General features: G+C 39.8%; 1 protein-coding gene across 2 annotated transcripts in view; it reads right to left on the minus strand.

The window, feature by feature from the left end:
* The window catches only part of FAR1 (fatty acyl-CoA reductase 1), a 70636-nt gene extending 55823 nt beyond the window's left edge, over positions 1 to 14813 (minus strand). The window contains exon 1 of one of the 2 annotated variants that reach the window (XM_046015750.1): positions 14559 to 14813. The gene's annotated coding sequence lies outside the window, so the exon portion shown is untranslated. The remainder of the gene's footprint in view (positions 1 to 14558) is intronic. The other variant, XM_046015748.1, reaches the window with a different exon arrangement.
* Between the last annotated feature and the right edge of the window lie 3007 nt (positions 14814 to 17820).

Genomic DNA, 17820 nt, shown 5'->3' on the forward strand with positions numbered 1-17820 from the left:
TTTTTAAGATTTATTTATTTGACAGATAGAGATTACAAGTAGGCAAGTAGGCAGAGAGGCAGGCAGAGAGAGAGAGAGGAGGAAGCAGGCTCCCAGCCAAGCAGAGAGCCCGATGCGGGGCTCGATCCCAGGACCCTGGGATCATGACCTGAGCCGAAGGCAGAGGCTTTAACCCGCTGAGCCACCCAGGCGCCCCTCTCTCACCTTTTCTAACTTCGCCTTGGAATCACACAGTATAACTTCTCTTGCACGCTGTTCCTTACAAATGATTCACAAGACCCCCCAAATTCAAGGGGAGGGGACATAAACCCCAACTCAGGAAAAGAGGAGTCAAGATCACACTGAAAGAACATTTGAAATGGAAGATATCGTTAAAACCATCTTTAGAAAATACCATCTACCACCAAAAGCATGGAGAGGTAACTACTAATTACTTTTAAGACTATCAACTATTTAATCCATGTTGGACCTATTTCTTGGGCTGAGGGAACAATAAAGAGTTGTTCTTTATTACATATTTTTAGTCACCCAAACTGCTTTTAAAAATATGACCCTGGGGCGCCTGGGTGGCTCAGTGGATTAAAGCCTCTGCCTTTGGCTCAGGTCATGATGCCAGGGTCCTGGGATCCAGCCCCACATCGGGCTCTCTGCTCAGCAAGGGGACTGCTTCCTCCTCTCTCTCTGCCTACTTGTGATCTCTGTCTGTTAAATAAATAAATAAAATCTTTATAAATAAATAAAATCTTTATAAATAAATAAATAAAAATAAAAATAAAGATATGGCCCCATGGGCCTCATACTTCAAATTATTTTGCCTACCAGAAATATTACTGAATTAAAATTTCAATTTTGCTTATTCACTTAATTGTGAACCACACTAACCAATAAGTTACCACTTGGAGTTGACAACTTCTAGCCAAAAGCAAGCCAACTCATTTTAGTTCAACTATGAAGAGGCTTCACCTTGTAGATAGTATATATACTTCAAGATTTTTAACCCACTGAGCCACCCAGGCGCCCTATCCTTCAAGATTTTTGATAGTCTTCCATTGGGAGGCATATTGGGAACCACTAATTGTGTGTCTTTTCTATTATATTTTAATAACTGCAATCATTATTTAATGTTTTAAGACTCAACATAAATGAAAACCGTCTCTGAAAGTAAGCTGTAAGCAACAAATAAAGGGCCAAAATGCAAATTCAAAATGCACAAACTATTTTCTGTACTCAAGCTGATAAGAATAGTGGGTTCCTTCTTCCTTTTTCAAAAACTAAGGCTTATAAGGAATTTTTCCATAAACAAAAGAATAGCTGTAGCATCTTAGTTAACATTTCTTTTTTTCAATAAAAGATGCTAGTGTCTAACCCTGTTGCAAGCACCCATTGAAGTAGATATAATGGGCACTCTGTTTGCCTACACAGACACTGGCATACGAATACTTAACTCTCTGAATCCTATCTTCCTCAATGTCTAAGATACTTCTTGGTGGTTAGTAATCCCAATAGGTTCATTAGTTCTCTCAGGGGCACTACACAACCATTTTATACACTGAGGTTGCTCCATAAGCATGGTACTCTGGCCAGCATTAAATGTCTCTAAGGCTTCATTACCCTGGAAAATATTAGACGTTAACAAAAATTAGACTCCAAATTCCTTTGAGTAATATAAAAAACACAAAGGCATCTCTAAAAAGTTGAGTTTTCCTCCAACAGAAAGTAAATGCCAATTCTACAGCATTAAAATTATCTGCTGACAAAACTTCAATTTTTCATCAATATCCATTCTCCTTTGTTTCTCTTTTTGTTCTCAAAGCCTGTACCAGTGGGGTAACTTCTCTACTGTAAAGTCTACAGAAGAAGGGTTGAGTTCCTATTAACACAATTTGGTAATATATGGTTCCATTGCTTGTAAAAGCATGTGTCCAATTCCATGCTGTTATTCTATATTCTCTCCTCACCTTAATAAAATTATTTTCATATTAAGACTTTTTTTAAATATTTTATTTATTTGAGAGAGAGAGATCACAAGTAGGCAGAGAGGCAGGCAGAGAGAGAGAGGAGGAAGCAGGCTCCCTGCTGAGCTGAGAGGCCAATGCGGGGCTCAATCCCAGGACCCTGAGACCATGACCCAAGCGGAAGGCAGTGGCTCAACCCACTGAGCCACCCAGGCGCCCCCAAGACATGAAATTTTCATACTAATACTTTTAGACTCAGAAAGTGAGATACAGGATTCCAATATACATCACTATACTAATACTTTAAGTGTATTACCAAAAATCAGGGTTCTTGAACACAACTAATGAAAGGGAAATACCCCATTTGGCTTAGGAATTCATGGAAGTTGTACATCGACTCTGTAACATTTCTAAGGGTTAGTATAAAAATATTTCAAGTTAACCAAAACTGATATTAACAGGAAAATGTATCATGTTTACCATGAACATTACATGTAGATGACTATCTAAAGGTTTACCCAAAAACTGACTCAGGCAGATTACTAATTATCTATCTTGTGTGGTATAATTTAAAACTACCAAAGTCTACTCACGAAGATTAAGATCATTCAGAACAAGCTGGTAGAATCAGGTATTTCACTGCTTATAGAAGCAGTTTAGATTCAGTTTAGAAGCAGTTCAGACTCAGTCTCATTATTACAGCAAATGCCAATCCGTAACAGCAGAAAAGTGCTTTGAAGTTCCTGCTTCATGTTGTACGCTGCATTTCCTGTTTCTTTTGCATCACCTTCTTACATACCTTCTGAATCTGTTCTCAAGGCTGAACCTAAAAACTGGTATGTCCTCCAAGACAGCATTTTCCAAATCATGGTAAATGGGGCTAGGAAACTGTACACTTTACCCACAACCAGGAAACAGCGAAGTGTACTAGCATATCAAGACTACCAAGGTCCCGAGGTGAAGAAGCCCACTGAACTCTATTTCAACTCAGGCTTTCACAAATTTCCCAACACAGCTAGAGAAACAATGCTCCGGAGAAGCTCACAGATTACCTTCTAAGGTAATGCTTATCCAAAAATGGACCAAACCTCCCATGGACTACAAATGATTTAGGAAGCATGATCTTCCTTTGATGCATAAGACTACTTATGAATAAGCTATTAAGCCAGTAATTAAGAGCTGCAAAAGTGGGCATGTTATTAGAATGTACCAAAGACTTCAATCTGTAACAGTTAATAATACCTCTGGCTGCTGCAACTCCCAATGCTACAAAGCTCCTACCACACATGCGCATTCAAAAGCTGGAATTCTGAAATTTTCAAGAGGAGCACTCACTGTCAGTAAAGTTGCGTTGTCTTAAGCTGGCCATGGCTTTCAACAATCATTATTTTTACTTTTTAATTAAAAATTAGCATTAGTTGAGCTTCATACATATCATTTTAGTTGTTTTATTAAACCTACAGAATGTATTATACAAATGCATCACTTGGATTGGAGACCAACAGTTTTCTAGCCAGTCTAGACTTAAAGACAAGTATGTTTTTCATGATTCAATTAGGAATGAACGATACCTCTAAATGCTGAAGAAAATCCCTCTCCTCCCCAAATGCTTGTACCTTTACATTTATAATTATTTTTCCACCAGAAAGCAGGAATTTGTTCAGCTAAAGAATGGCCCAGCTAAAGCCTGGGATTAAGACAACTTGAGAGTCACTGTTTTAAGTGTCCTTGCCCTCGATATAGGGTCACCAACATAGGGGCAGGTCTTCTCCCTGCCCAGTAGGTCTACACCAACCAAATGACATAAGGACTTGGAAACAGGCCCTTCTTTGAAGTAATAATAACTTCTCTGAACTTGAATGTGAACGATCCCTCTAGTCTCTAGTACTGGGAACCATCTAGAAATGCCTTTAAAAGGGCTAAATTCCATAACAAACCCTCTTCTCAAAAATCCTTTCCTGGTTTACCTTTAAAACTTTCCCAGGTTCATAGATAAAGCTTGCAATTAAATGTTGTCAGGCAGGGATCAATCCAGAAAGGTATAGAAAGCATAAGGGGAGTGTTTAATGACTTTGTGGATTCTTAGTATCTGTTTCCAGCTGTGAAACTGTATTTAAGCTCCTAAGAACCTTACCTGAATAAGCATTGTAACTACCAGTTATTGTGCTAAAAATGGGTTGAGAACATGTACAGCAAAGTAAAAACAATAAGAGAATAAAAATCCAGGTAATTCTTAGTCAATTTATCAATTGAGAATCAAAGCCACAAAAACGCTAGTGTAAAGATACTTCCTTCTCCAGAAACAGATTCAGAATGAAGACAGCCAAACTCAGTAAGCACAACAGACCTATCAAACATCAGTAACGAGTAATCCAGTCAAGAAATGGGCAGAAGACATGAACAAACATTTCTCCAAAGATGTACAAAGGCCAACAGACACATGGAAAAGTGCTCAGCATCAGGAAAATATAAATATAAAACTACAATAAGATACCACCTCACCTGAGTCAGAATCGCTGAAATTAAAAAGTCAGGAAAAAACAAATGGTGAGGATGCAGAGAAGGGGGAACCCTCTACACTGCTGTGGGAATGCCTAAGCTGGTACAGCCACTCTGGAAAACAGTATGGAGGTTCCTCAAGAACCTTAAGGAGAAATCTCATGAAGTCAAAAACAGAGCCTATACTATGACCCAGCAATTGCACTACTAGGTATTTACCCCAAAGGATACAAACACTAAGATCTGAAGGGGTGCCTGCACCCCAATGTTTATAGCAGCAATGTCCACAAAAGATAATCCATCGACAGATGAATGGATAAAGATGTGATATATAGGGGCACCTGGGTGGCTCAGTCGGTTAAGCCCTGCCTTCGGCTCAGGTCATGATCTCAGGGTCCTGGGACCGAGCCCCACATCAGGCTCTCTGCTCAGTGGGAAACCTGTTTCTCCCTTTCCCACTCCCCCTGCTTCCCCCTCTCTCTCTGCCTGCCTCTCTGCCTACTTGTGATCACTTTCTCTGTCAAATAAAATCTTTATTAAAAAAAAAAGATGTGATATATATACATATATATAAGATATATTATATTACTCATCATTACATCAAAAAGGATGAGATCTCACCATTTACATTGATATGGAAGGAACTGGAGGGAGGGTATTATGCTGAGTGAAATAAGTCAATCAGAGAAAGACAATTATCATATGGTTTCACCCATATGTGGAATTTAAGAAACAAAACAGAGGATCATGGGAAAAGGGAGGGAAAAATTTAAATAAGATGAAATCACAGAAGTAGACAAACGATAAGAGACTCTTAACTATAGGAAACAAACTGAGGGAGGAGAGGTGGGTGGAGGGTGGTGTAACTGGGTGATGGGCAATAAGGAGGGCATGTGAGGTTCATGAGCACTGGGTATTATATGCAACTGATCAATTCCTGAACTCTACATCTGAAACTAATGATACACTATATGTTAACTAACTGAATTTAAATAACTTAAAAACTTTTTTTAAAAATCAGTAATGAATAACTATACTGTTGGGACTGCCAGTAACCAACTGACCTTGGGCCAGTCAATTAAATGCTCTGATCCTTCACAGAATTCATTGAAAAGGAGCCCAAATCACTGATGGTTAAATCCTCCTTCTCCTAGCTCTCAAAGTCTATGTGTCAATACTGTGTATTAGAATAAGCTGTTTCCTAGTAGAACATTACTCAGAGAATTATTAACTCTAACAGGTCATGAAGGTTATCACATTAAAGCAATACACCTAAAATTCACTGATCTTCAAACAGTCAAATGTCTCAATAGCAGCTAATTCAACTGTTCCTATCTCCTGCAGATTCTGTTTATGCTAAAAACTACTATTATGATTACATTTTAGGTGCAACCCACAACCTTTTAAAACCACATATTTCTAAAAAACTTATTTAGGACCATCCTTCAAACTAGATGGATGATAAACGCAATTTCAGGGCTCTAAAGAGAATCAATCCTTTCAGCCCAAACACATCTCTACGCCCCATTATCACATACAGGAATGATTTTAACACAAATGTACAACTCAAAATACTTTAACAGATCCTCTTCTCCACAGGTCTCAACTATATAAGGGCAGTTAAGGCCAAAGTACCTTTTTCCTTTACCTTTGAAAAAAACAGTATACATAAAAATGTATACATTTATTCATTCTTAGTTATATTTACTTCCTCTTAATTCAGGATGGATAGCAGCCATTATATGAAATACCATACACTTACTCCAAAATTTTTGATAAAATCATTCAATATGTTTATTAAGCTAGCTATATTTATTTTTTCCTAAGAATCCAATTAAGAATTGTTCTATTGTTTGGGGGTGCCTGGCTGGCTCAGTTGATAGAGCACGCTACTCTTGATCTCAGGATCATAAGTACGAGTCCCTGGGTGGCGCAGTCAGTTAAGCATCTGCCTTAAGCTCGGGTCATGATCCCAGGGTCCTGAGATCGAGTCCCACATCAGGGGCCCTTGATCAGCAGGGAGTCTGCTTCTCCGTCTGCCTGTCCCCTGCTTGTGTGAGCTCTCTCTCTCTGACAAATAATTAAATAAAATACTTTTATTTATAAATAAATAAAAATGTTTGAGGGCGCCTGGGTGGCTCAGTCAGTTGTGCAGCCAACTCTTGATTTTGACTCCGGTCATGATCTCAAGTGTCCTGGATGAAGCCCCACATCGGGCTCTGCGCTTGGCAGGAAGTCTGCTTGAGGATTCTGTCTCTTCCTCTTCTTCTCTCCCTCCCTCTGCTCATATTCTCTCATTCTCTCTCTCTCTAAAATAAATTGTTAAAAAAATAAATAAATAAAAATAAAATAAATCTTTAAAAAAGAATTGGTTTATTTTTTTAAATAAGGCATATACATAATGAGTTTTCTAATTTTTATCACTCAATAATGAAACACTTGTTTATAAAAGGTGAGCAGTACACACCAAAAGAAATGAGTTTAATTTTAGCAATATGTTTTCTGCCTATACATTAAAGAATGGTTTATTTAACTAGAATCCATAGACCCACAATGGGTTGAGAGTCTTTTTTTCTTTAATATTTTATTTATTTATTTGAGAGAGAGAGAGAGAGAGAGAGAAAGAGCACAAGTGGGGAAGGGGCAGAGGGAAAGGGAGAAGTAGACTCCCCACTTATCAGGGAGCCCAATGCAGGTCTCCGTTCCAGGACCCTGGGATCATGACCTAAGTCTAAGGCAGATGCATAACTGACTGAGCCCCTCAGGTGCCCTGGGTTCTTTCAATTGTATTAACCCCCTGAAATTATATGAAAAACAAAGTGTGCAAGTACAGTAATTCTCCCCTAACCTGCAGTGGATACATTCCTAGACCCCCAATGGATGCCTGAGACTGCAAGTAATACCAAACCCTATACATACTGTTTTTTCCTATACAGACATACCTATGGTAAGTTTGATTTATAAATTTGGCATGGAAAGAGATTAATAATAATAAAAAAAATAGAACAGCTATAACAATATACTGCAACAAAAGTTATGTGAATGTGGTCTTTCTCCCTCCCAAAGTATTTTATTGTACTGTACTCACTCTTCTTCTGATAATGATGTGATAATGATAAAATGCCTACAAGATGAGATGAAGGAGGGTAAATGATGTAGGAATTGTGACTTACTATTAGTCTACTATGACTTTCTAACATGTCAAAAGGAGAATCACCTGCCTCCAGATCCAGGCTGACCATGGGTAACTGAAACCACATAAAGCGAAACTACAGACAAGGAGGGATTCCTGTTTATTTTTCTAAGGAGATAGCACAAAGCTTTGGGGAGATGCTCAAAAGAGATCATGACCCTTGACTAAAAATTTCTGCATTATGGAACATGTATTAAGATTTACTCTCAACTAATACTTCAAAGTATTTAATACTACAAAATAATAATATATAATTTTAAGAATTCCTAAAATTCAACAAGAATTTCTCACGTGAGAAAACTTGTTACGCCAACATTTCTGGCAAGATTTCCATAAAAGACAAGATTGATGTAAACTAGGTATTTCAAAGTAATCTTAAAATTGTCTAACAGTTAACATTTAAACACAACACATGCACCACCATTTAAGATCTCAAAATGATTTATATTTGAAAGCTGGTGGCACACACACAAACATTCTAGACAAAATGGATCCATTAATACATGTGGTACTAAGATATTCAGAAGGCTTTTTAATGAAATGTGCCAAATAATTCACCACAGACAGTGACAGTCATAAAGAAGTGTGTCTTAAATTGTAACACAGAAACTGGCTTTTTTCAAATATTGATTTAAGGTCAAAGTATGTCAATAATATGCTCAAAGGGTCTAAAAGACAGAGATACAGATTTAGATAAAACATTCTATGGGGCTAAAGTTAGATTTTTCTTTTCTTTTTTAATATTTTTATTTATTTATTTGACAGAGATTACAAGTAGGCAGATTGACAGGCAGAGAGAGAAGGGGGGGAAGCAGACATCCCGCTGAGCAGAGAGCCTGATGATGCAGGGCTCGATTCCAGGACCCTGAGACCATAACCTGCGTGGAAGGCAGAGGCTTAACCCAGTGAGCCACCCAGGTGCCCCAGATTTTTCTTTTTCTAAAGATTATTTATTTATTTATTTATTTATTTGACAGAGAGAGAGAGAGAGAGAGAGTGACAGAGAGGGAACACAAGCAGGGGGAGTGGGAAAGGGAGAAGCAGGCTTCCCACTGAGTAGGGAGCCCGAAGCAGGGCTCAATCTCAGGACCCCGGGATCATGACTTGAGCCAAAGGCAGCCGCTTAACGACTGAGCCACCCAGGTTAAAGTTAGATTTTTTTTCCTAACTATATATTTTCTCCATATGATCACCCTCCTTGCACCCCTTAATATTCTTTTTCCCCATCTAAATCCTTTCATTCAGTAATAATGTCATCTCTCATTTAAAATATATATCCCCAATTTTGGTATATAATCTCATGTTGCTATATTGTTTTATATATGTATATTAAATATACCCAATTACATTAACCCCGTCCTACAGTAGATTATTATATCTAATTTCTCTTGCCTAGCACAGTATAACACACATCTCAAAAATATTTAAATGAACAATTTCTACTTCACTTAGCTTAGTGTCTATTATCACATTCATCATGCTATATGGCAGTACCTGGTAAAAGTGTTTAGGGATTTGCTTCAAAATAAAAAAGGGACAAATGGGTGGAAGTAGAGATGAAACAAGATTAACCACAGGTTTGTAACTGCTAAAGTTCGTGATGTCATTTTATGTCAGCAACTTTCCATAATACAAAGTTCAAAGAAGATTCCTTCTATTAAAACAGAGAATTTCTCAAAAGGCAGGTCCAGTAGTCTTCTTCTGTACACCTGCCCCATAAAGAGCAGATAAATTTACTTCACTAAACACATTTCATTATTTAGGCAGGACTACCTTTCAAAGAAACCTTAACAGCTTCTGTATGGTATTTTATTTAAATGGTCCTTTTATAAAACTCAAATAAAACATATATTCATTTGTTAACTATTTACTAAGTACCTACTTTCTCAAATATCCTGTCTTAGTAAATGCAGGCTATCAAAAATAACACATCCTCTCTAATACATCGGATCTAATAGTACTCTCAAGGATCCACAGAAAAAAGGCAAGGAGAGAAGGCAAAGACATGAAGACAAAGAAAAAAATTAGCAGAAAACTAATAAATACAGTTTTTAAGAAGGATTTAAGGCATCTACATTTTTAAAGAGAGAGCATAGTTTGTTCAAGCTGGACAAGTCTGTAAGTTCCTCTCCCAACTCCATTTTAGAGATGATTAAACTAAAGCTCAGAGAGGGGAAGTGACTTGCCTCAAGCTACACATCAAGTTACTAGCAAAACCAAAATTAAAACTCAGATCTGCTGATTCACAGTGCAATGTTAATTTTCCACATCAAAGTACTTTCTTCTACACTGTAATATTCACTAACTAAAGAGAATGAGTATTTTATTATTAATATATACTTCAGTTCTATATTATACCACACCAAAAAAAAAAAAAAAAAAAGGTAATAGACTAAGTAAAGGAAGCAGCTGGGAAGAAAATGCACACAACAAACTCTTGAGGCACTGTACATGCAGACTATATACATATACCACACTTCCTCCATTCTGAGACATACATTTGACTTTAATACATAGTAGTCATTTGGGAGTGCCTCTCTACTTACTAGATGGGGTGTTGTCCAATTCATGAATCATTTAATAAAGAGAATTAGATCTTCAAATTAAAAAAAAAAAGACAAAGTGCCCATTTCATAAGCATTTTCAAAAAGACACTGTAAATTATATCTTCATTTGAAAAAATACTAAAATGTGAAAACATACCCCTCTAAAGGTAATATAATGCACCCTTAAAAGACACATAATAATCACCATCATCTAAGAGCCAGTGTAATAAAGCAAATACCCAGAGCAATAGTGCCATCTTCTAAGGTTTCAGAGTTACTAAACACCTAAGGCTATGTGGCATTTTTTTCAATTGTAAATATTAATATAAACATGTCTTTCTTGCCTTTTATCTTATATGCAAGAATTCTGGCTTTCCACAAAGCAAGGTTTCAATCTCAGCTCTGTTCTACCTCTTCAACATTTGGAAAGTTACTAATTTCTCTGAGCCTCATTCTCTCATCTATAAGAGGTTCTCCAGCTTGGAGAATTGTATGAGAACTAAATGTAATAATTTATTTAAGGAACATAGTACAGTACCTAGATGAAATATTAAGCTTCCTCCCACAATCCCTATGGGCCAAATTAAACTAAAAATTAGATCCTATTCTTGACTTACAAGATTCTTCCATCTCCATTTTAGAGACTGGAATAAAACTGTACTGATCCTGAGGCAAATCCTACTAGTTAGCTCTTGAATAATTATTTGATTAGAGAAGCTTATTTCATTGTCTTAAAATTTGTCTCTTTTCTTCTTCAAATTGGGAGCAGAAAACAATGACAAATTTTAAGTTAAATTAGTTATACGTAAATTCAGCACTTTCATATCGTCTTACTGAACTGAAACTGTAAGCCCATTACAAACCCAGTAAGATAGGAACTACAGAACCAATGTGTGGGAAGAAAGAGGGGTATAAAATCCAAAAGACACAGTTAAAATGACTCAGTCGAATGAATGGTATGCATTTGTTTAACCTTAAATTCATTTATTAAACCCTAAAAAAACAACGTTCAGAAAAACCAAGACCATATCTCCATGCTTCAGGTGATTTAGTAACCTGATCCCTCAGATTAAGCAAATGCCATCTTTCAGTATATACAGTTTCAGGATGTGTCTGGTCATTTCTAAGAAGGAATGTACCTACCCAAGTATCTCATACGCAGCAATATACACTGAAATAAGACCATCTTTTCCCTTTCCCCAAACATAATGCAGAGAAGCCCACCCACATATTCCCTATTAGCTCGTTTCAGTAGAATGATTTTCTCCCCAAATAACTATAAAAGTAATGCTTGTTTTTTTGAACTTGGAAAATACAAAGAGTATGAGCATTTTTAAAACACCCATGATCTCAGCAGCCAAAGATTAAAATTTTAGAAAGGGCCATACCAACATCTTTCCTATGAATTTGACCGTAACTGCCATAATATTTTAACTATGTATAGAGCACTTGCCACTAAACATGAGAAACTATCTGCCTATACCTTATTATCTTAGTTCTGGTTTTTGAGACTAAATTCACACAAGTTTTTTCCTGACTTAACTCACAGTTTCTTCTCAATCTGTTCTTCCGAGTCTCTTAGCTATGTATCTTGTTGTTAACCACTTCCTCTTTCTTAAAACTATTTGTATCCTAAGTTTTCCAAAACAATATATTCCTCAGTATCTACAAGAGTCTCTCCAACTCGTCTTTTTCTCTCCTTCACTGGCTCTCTTCTATTAATTCCTGACAACCTCCAAAAAAATGGCTCCAGCCTGACCTTTGGATTTGCTTGACAAATTTGAACCTCCAGCATTTAACACAGTGCCTGGCAGGAAGCTTTAGCTCAATTAGTATTTACTGACTTTGTCAATCCTGACCTGCCACCTATTAGTTGTGTGACGTTGGGCAAATAAAATCTCTCTGAATCTCAGTTCCCTCATCTATAAAACAGCGATAATCAAAGAAAGATGATGCTCGAATAGCTCAAAACAGTGTCCGGCACAAAGTGGAACCCAATAAATTTTGCTACTGTTATCAATATAATCTAGTACAGAACTCAAAAATGTTTGATTGTTTTATGATTGAACACCAAATCTACCTCTCAATAACCCAACTTATTGTCAACATATTTTCTTATCACAAATATCAAAAAATATTTTTGTGCTCTTTCCCTTACTGCCTGTCTCCAATTCATTATTAACTATTCTAATTCTTCTCTCCTAGCCACAAGACAGAACCATTGTTTTTCAACTAAACTACAACCATAGACTCAATTGATCTCCACACTCTTATATCTTCATTCAAATATTCCATCCTCCTTAAAACCATTTTTAAAGTGTCATTCTTACCCAAAGTTGCTGATAGCACGTCCAAACTACTGGAATGTCATCTTCATGTCTTCCAATAATACATATCCAAACTCTTAGTTCTAAAGATGTCTCAAAACTAACCTCTTCCTGGAAAACTTCCCTGATTAACTCCACACCACTTGGATTAGTTCTCTGCTCTGAGTCGCCTCAGCACTTCGGTACTGTTACACTAAGAGTAAAATGTGATCAGTGAATAGCAGTACCAAGAAATTACTTCCAAGAAATTATTTCTACCTCCTAGAAAAGAATGTCCATTAACTACGATGCTTTGGTGATCTGGCTAAGGAAATATCCTATACAACATATGCCCTCTTTGGTTTCTGTCCTCGGCACTTTATGTTTGTCAAGAAGTGTTTAACTCTTCACAATCCTTTTGTACTATTGTCAAGCAGAAATTACATTTCGATGCCTATCAGCACCTCCCATTTAAATCCACTGAAAATACTGGGCCACTTTTGTTTCTACTACTTCTTCTCTGTCCTCAACCTCTGCCCACACCCCACAAATAAAAACTCGTTTTTTTTTTCATCTTTTGCAACGGTCTCCACAAACAGTTCCTCCTTACGCCACACACTCCCAGTCCGACCCTCTCCTCCTTCCTAAAAACTCCTAAAGATTTAAACAGAGAAGTAACAGCAATGATAATACACACACCATGTCTTTCTTTCCTCTAAGTGAAAAGAACTTTGAACCTATTTAGCTATAATGCTCTTTCCAAGACTAAAAAACTTCCCAAGTATGATACATAATCAAATTCTACTGCATCTAAGTGGTTGATCTTACAGTAACAGAACTGTACTTCCATGTTAATTTTCACCGTGTTACTCTCAGAGATCTTGCATCATTTTTATGCTATGTCCAACAAAACAGGTGAGAAAATCCCCTACAGGGCAGATTTTCTGAAAGTACCTTCTGATGCTGCCTTTAAACCAACAAATTCTAATTTTTTTAGGGCAAAGAATGAGGTGATTCCTCATTGCCATCCATGAAAAACAAACAATAACTGCTTTTTGAGAGGGTGTGTGAGCTGCTGTGGCAAAACAATTAGATGAACTAACGGGGTGGAGAAGGGAGACACAACCAGCCTCAGTAGTGAGACTTAACTTTGGGTGCTTGGCCCTCTTGAGTAGTGTATGAACCTATGAACCTGGCTGACTGCGTCCTTCCTACCTGGAACACTCGGCTCTCCAGCCTCTCCCAAAAGGAACAGTTATTCTCGCTCACTTAGTCATAAAAGATCCACACCCTTCTGCTGCCGACGGTTGGCAACTTGTACACTTTCTCCTAACCAGTCACCTAACGCCTTCTAGTCAAACAGCTTCCAGCCACACCTCATCTAAAATCTTCTCCCAGTCACCTTCCGGTTTGAGTAGGTCCCTCTCCAAATCTACTCGTCCTCAGCTGTCCAGAGATCTTAACCTTCAAAACCCTCCCCTCTCTTCACTCCCAGCTGATCTCCCCCCCCCCCACACTCTATCAGTGCCTACTTCCGAAGGGCCAGCCACATTCCCCGGCTCCGCACCTTCACCCCGGGCACCCTTTTCTGAGCATCACCCATTTCCCTCCCAATCACTTTCTTCCCAATCACTTTCTTCCCCCTCAGACCAGAAATTCTTTCAATCACACGCCTCCTCCGACTGCCGCCCCGGGGCACACGAACCCGCTCCTCCGTTAAGTACCCCGCCCCACCTTCGCCACCTCTCCGCGGCCTCCCCACACCAGGCGGAGCCCCCAAGGCTCTGCGGCTGCAAACCAGGCCCCTCCCTGCGTCCCCGCTCGCCCGCCCGGCCCTCCGGAGGGCGGCGGCCCCGGCCCAGCAGCGCACAGACCATCCCGGCAGAGGCGCCCCCCGGCTCCCGGCGGCCCAGGGTAGGGGCGGGGGCGGGGGCGGGGCGGCGGGTGTCGCCTCCGCCTCTCGCGGCCTGCCGCCCGGGCTCCCGCAGCCGCGGCCGGGACCCGGCGAGGAGCGGCCCGCAGCCCGGCCTCCCCTCGCCCGGCAGTCGCCGTCTCTCACCGAGACGTAGAGGCTCGAGCCTCGCTTTCCCCCCTGGCCGTCCAGCGATGGATCCGCCGCCGCCGTCGCGCTCTCTTCACTCGCTCCTCCACCACCCCCGACCGGCTGCTGAAGAGCGGACGGGTAGTGGCACGCCCATTGGCTATGCCACTCGCGTCAGCCTCCCCGACCCGGACCTCGCGATGTGACTGGCTGGCGCGGCGCCTCTTTTCCACGTCTTGTCCTGATTGGCCTGTCTTGTCTCTCGCGCCCCCTTACCCGGAGGAAAGCTCACCACCTCCTCCTGGCTTCGGCCTCCCACCCTCCCCAACCCCGTTTCCTTAGCGGCTGGCTGGGGACGGGAGCAGGCGCAGGGGGGTCGGGAGGGGGAATGCGAACTGCCAATGGAAGCGCCGAGAGAGGACTGGGAGGCGGGCTCCGCAGCCTGGCGGTCCCCGGGGGCAAGTTCAACCAATGGGCGCGCGCCCCACATCCCGGGCTCAGGAGCGCCTGCTTGGCCACTGGGGTTCCGGCGGGTGGCGCCCAGGCCACGCCCGGCTGGCTCGTCGCGCGGGAGGGGTACGCATTGGAAAGGTGGGAGAATGCGGCGAGGCCGACGCGGGCGAGCGTGGGCAGCCATTGTGGCGTGCTCCCGCAGCGCCTACGTGGAGTCCGGCGCTGGGTCGGTGAAAGGGCAGCCCGCGCTCTGTACTCCTGGAACCGCGGCGGGATGCTTTCTAGGGAGGAAGACGAGCGTGCGCCTCGTCCACCGCCGCGGACCAGTCGTGCCACAATAATTTCGTACAAAACTTAACCGATGGTGACAAAAGTTAGAATAATGGTTACCTCGGGGATGGAAGAAGGGGCACGAGGGAGCCTACTGGGAGCTGGAAACGTTCTGTCTCTTGATCTGGTTAGTATCCATCTGTAAAAAATTATCAAGCATAGAGTTAATATTAGTGCACTCAAGGCACTTTAATATATGATATTGAATAGTATCTCAATTTTTAAACTAAAAGGATTGTGAGAATAACTCTGTAATAACATTACCGTAACCTTAGGCTCTGTGAGACTCCCGTGGTACAAACACTCTCACTAGAATTTAGCTGTCTCGTTCAAAAACTGCAAACCATAGGAAGAAAAAGAAAAGGATTGTGAGAATTTAACCGTGTGAAAGCTCTTGGCACAGTGATTAGCGCACAGGGGTTGATACTCAAGGATCAGCCAAGATGATTCAGACTGATTTTTCTTTGAGGATTTAGAGCTTGTTTCAGTGCCTGGCCCTCTTAGTGGCACTGCACCCAGTTGGAAATTACAAAAGTCTAGTGAGCTGCCTACCTCGTGGCTAACCTAAGTTCTCCTAAGTTCTGAACCCAGGAAACTTTAAATACCATAGCTTCTAAAAATAATTAATAAATATATAATAATACGTATAAATATAATAATATATAAATGTGATATGATAGCATAAAATATATAAATAATAAATATATATGGTAGATACAGATAAATATAGATATATCATAGCTTCTGCCCTGGTGGAGTTGACAGTTCAGCACCATGCACAGTCATTCCTGCCTGGAATCCAGTCCAATAGCAGAATTCTGAAATAGCCAAGGCCAGGTGAAACACTTGTTATTAATAGGTCAGTGGTAACCTTTCCAAAACAAACATAAGAACTCGGTCAAATTCTAGCCTGTGAAAGAGCACTAGCAGCAAAAGAATTGAAGATTACATGATTCAGGGGCATCTAGGTGGCTCAGTCCCTTAAACATCTATCTTCGGCTCAGGTCATGATCCCAGAATCCTTGGATCCAGCCCTGCGTGGGGCTTCCTGCTCAGTGAAGAGCTTGCTTCTCCCTCTCCCTCTGTCTGCCGCTTTGCCTACTTGTGCTCTCTCTGTCAAATAAATAAAATCTTTAAAAAATAAAAAAAATTTCATAAAAATGTAGACTACATGATTCATAATTGTTAATTTAGTCATTAAGTTGTTCAGTTCAGGTAAATGCCTTTGTTTAAAGTACTTGTCCTGAACTAGGCATATAATTAGGTAAGAGTATTTTTTCCAAAGAGCATAAGATGTAATAGGAAGACAGACATAAATGGATCATTCCAATGTAATTCAGGATGAGGAAATACATATAAAAACAATAATGATTTAAATGCCAGCTATCTAATGACTTAAATGCTTAGGGTAATTTACAGGCATATTCTCAGGAGACCAGAACTAAGTAAACCACTGCTGAGATTTATCAGCATGCACAATTAGACATTATTTCTGGAGAATAACTTTCATTGCAGATTTTTACATTTTTGTGCAAACGTTTTTTTCAAATAGTTATATAAAAATATACTATTACTTAGTTCTTAGGAAACCACATGAAAAAATTAAGTAATTGCTTAATGAGTATGTTATGATTTTCTAAAATAACATTAGGATTGAGAGCATAAAGACATCTCATTTGATTCAAGTCAATGTATAACATGCACCTCCAGCAGAGACATCTCTCCACAATCCACACTCCCCACCCCTGCCCCGACCAAGATGGGCTTTCTGGAGGAGGACCTAAAATTAAAATAGTGGTTCACTCTCCAAGATGCTACCAACTCATGGGGAAGGCATGTTGTTTTATTGACCAGTGTCCCTCAGTGTACCATCATTCTTTTTTTTTTTTAAAGATTTTATTTATTTATTTGACAGAAAGATCACAAGTAGGCAGAGAGGCCGGCGGGGGTTGGGGGGGGGGAAGCAGGCATCCGGCTGAGCAGAGTCCCATGCAGGGCACAATCCCAGGACCCTGAGATCATGACAGAGGCTTAACCCACTGAGCCACCCAGACACCCCAGTGTACCATCATTCTTAAGTGAATTCAAAGAATTCCTATATCTACAAAAAGTGAGTAATAGTCTCCACAAAAGGCAATGAAGGATTTTGCCCAGAGTCTAAAAAACCTGTGTGTAGTAGTATTGTAATACCAAAGAAAGTGTTCATTCATTCAAATGCTTTCTCCATCTTGCAGCAAGAGCCCTGAAGATTGGGCTGCCATATATTGGAATCAACTGCATTGTAATCAAATATATACCTGTATGTGCTTTTGATCCTTGCTGTAGAACACAGTTCTGTAAATGAAGGTAAATTCCACCAAGCAAAAATAATTTACACCCATTCATAGATAGTTGACAACTTAAAGAGAAATACCACATATTTCTTTTTTTTTTTTAATAGTGGAAAAGAAATGTGTTTTATTAAAAAAAATAAAAACACCAAGTACAGTATATTTTG

The sequence above is a fragment of the Meles meles genome, chromosome 8 (genome assembly GCF_922984935.1).
Source record: "Meles meles chromosome 8, mMelMel3.1 paternal haplotype, whole genome shotgun sequence".
Lineage (NCBI taxonomy): Eukaryota > Metazoa > Chordata > Mammalia > Carnivora > Mustelidae > Meles > Meles meles.